Genomic DNA, 3,003 nt, shown 5'->3' with positions numbered 1-3,003 from the left:
CAAGAGGAAAAGCCCAGACTCTTCCTTGTATATTCACTGTTTTTTTCCTTCTCTATTAACATATATATTTTTTGAATTATTTTCTCATTCTGTGCTACAGGTATGTCCTGCTTTGCTGACTTGTATGAATAGCAATTTGGAAGCAGGATTTGTATTGAGCCTTCCATAGCCCCTGATAGAGTAATAGTTATATTAAAGCTATTTAATTGGTAATTCTAGAATTAAATGAATTAAGAATTCAGTTACCAATTTACCACTATTTCATATTTAAAGGTTAAGCATTAAGGGTTGGATACTTTGCAAGGGATAAAGAAGGTATATGAGCAGGAAGATAAAAATTCTGCATAAAACAAAGACCCCAAATGATTACAAACTATATCCATTCCCATCTTCATTCAAAATTTTATGTTCAGAAGTTAGTTTTAATGGATGCAACATATACTGCTTTTAGTATCAATGGAAACATAATTAGAGAACATCAATTACACGAAGGACCTAGACTGATGTAACTTTTTTTTTTTTCTCCTTTTTGTCTTTTTTTACTGACCGGTAACGGGATCGCAGCCCTCGGTGTTGCACCTGCACCGCGCTCGGCCAGTGAGCGGGAACCGGTCTCCACATGGGATCCGAACCCTCGGCGGGAGCGCCGCTGCGCTCCCAAGCGGTGCACTCTCCAGTGCGCCACCGGTCCGGCCCTGACGTAACTTTTTAAAAATGAAAATTCCTCGGCATGTTTATGATTCACAATCAATAAAAATCTGTCTCTCGATATTATCCTTCACATTTTTTAAATGATGCATTATCGATTGTACATATTTTTGGAGTACTGCGTTGACTGCCATCACCTGTGTACAACCTGTGATGATCGAATCAATATTATTAGCATATTTATTATGACAAATCATAACTATTCTTTGTTCCCCTTACCCAACATTTCCCAGCCCACCTTCCCTTTCCCCTCCCACTTCTAGTTAATATTAACAAGTCTTCGGAGATTGGAATCAGGTGGACCAATCTGATTAATTACGAGCTCTGTGCATTGAGCTCCCAAACTCATACAATTATACATATCTACTCATGCATTCCAAACCTTCAGTTTTCCAGTTCTAGTGCAGCAGGCTCCATACCTTTGTCTCCTCCTCAGGTTCATTGTCTGCATCAGGAGCCTCATGTCTGACTCTGTCTTCCTGCCAGTCCTGAGGACAGAGCCTGAGCCATCATCACGCAACAAGCAGGAAAGGGGAAGTGGATCCACACTCTGTGGTTGTGCCCTGGCAGAGACACGGTGCAGCCCCGTAAGTGCTGGGAGAGACACTGAGTGCAAAAGGGACTGGAGGAATTTGCTTGCTCACTGCCAGGAGCAGCAGGACAATTTGGGACGGCCAGATGGGAGGGCTCCAACATGTAAAGTTTCTACTCAGATGCCTGTGATGTTAATCTTTTGGTTCTGCCAGGTGTACAAGAGCTCTCATTCATAATTTTGCTTTCTTCCCACACTGATTCTAGCTTCTGTAGCCATTTGTCCTGCCACAGCAGGAAACTGGTTTCTCTAAACCATCCTCTAAGCACTCAAAAAGATCGTGAAGGTGATATTGGTGATAATAATGAAATAATGAAAGTAACCACAATATTATGAAGCTATACCTAGGGCTTCCAAGAGACAGCCTCTGAGCTAAGTTTTTTTTTTTGAACATTTAAAAAATAAAATTTAATTTTATTAACGTGACACAAACCCATACTTCACCTAAAATTATGTACCACTAATAATCTTATGATGACACAGTAGTCTCTAGCCCTGTACCCCTTACTCCACCCCTTCACTCTGGCTGGCCAGAGGCAATATCTTTCTATTTTTTTAACTATCCTTTCTGGACTTTATTTCTGTATTTCTGAAAGACTTCTTATATTGATATTTCTGAATTTACCAATGTTAGACCTTCTTACTATCTTCCTGTAATGACAAATTAAACTTAGTTTTTTATGTTGCTTATTATCTCTCATCTGCATAACTATCATGACCCCTCCCAAAAGAAAATGACACATGTTATGATCATTTTACTGTTGAGGATAAGAGGACAGCATTTTAATGTAATTTATACAAGATCCTGGGGTAGAAAGGGGGTGAAGTCAGGTCTGAATTTAGACAGTGAAACTGTATTCACTGTGCACCTAGACAGTCTTTTTCCTGCCAACCCAACCTGGCATTTCTCACCCTCTCAACCCAGGCAGAGATCCCTGGTCAATGTGCTAATCTCTTTGGGTTTCTGGTAGACCACAGAAGAGAGCAGGGGTGACTGCATTGCATCAGCTACAGGAAGAATGGCTGCAGCCACAGGTGGGAATCTTGGTAAGAGCTGGTACATGATAATTCAGGACCGATCTCTCTCTTGCCTCTGCTCCTAGAGTTTGCCTCATCTGTTCACTTCCTCCTTCATTCATGTAATTTATCCCCTCTTCATCCCCAGAGGATGCATTAAGAGTCTTGGGTTCCATTCTTAGTTAGAACACAGAAAACTTTTAAAAGATGTACCTTAGCAAGCTTGGAATAGACCTCTGGACCTCTGCTTAAACTGTCTGGAGTATAGAAAAACAGGGTAGAGAAGTTCAGTGCACGGCCACAGAGAACCATCATTTAATTGTTTTTTCTTTTTAATTAACAGATAATAATTGTCTATATTTATGGGATACAGTGTGATATAATCCCCATGCCCTTACCACTCTCTAGCAACCACTATCCTACAATCTACTTCTGTTTACTCTATTTATTATCTGGATGACATAGGACAAGGTCTTAGTATCTCTGAGACCCAAGGTCATCGGAGTTGATCTCCAGTTGACAGAATGTACTGAGTAAGAATTAAACATAATTGGAACTAAAATATGTGATGGATTCATATAGGAGGGGGAAACAAATTTAGGCATTATTATTATTATTTATAAGACTAATCACCGTATCATTCAGCTAAAATATCCAGTCACTCCAAAGGTTGGTTTTTCCCAGAT

General features: G+C 40.0%; 1 pseudogene; it reads right to left on the bottom strand.

The window, feature by feature from the left end:
• Positions 1 to 1,171, bottom strand: part of LOC103610732 — a 13,398-nt pseudogene extending 12,227 nt beyond the window's left edge.
• Between the last annotated feature and the right edge of the window lie 1,832 nt (positions 1,172 to 3,003).

This window comes from Galeopterus variegatus, unplaced genomic scaffold (genome assembly GCF_000696425.1).
Source record: "Galeopterus variegatus unplaced genomic scaffold, G_variegatus-3.0.2 Scaffold11676, whole genome shotgun sequence".
Taxonomy (NCBI): domain Eukaryota; kingdom Metazoa; phylum Chordata; class Mammalia; order Dermoptera; family Cynocephalidae; genus Galeopterus; species Galeopterus variegatus.
Note: the sequence above shows the minus strand (reverse complement) of the source record. Positions and strands in the feature narration are given on the sequence as shown.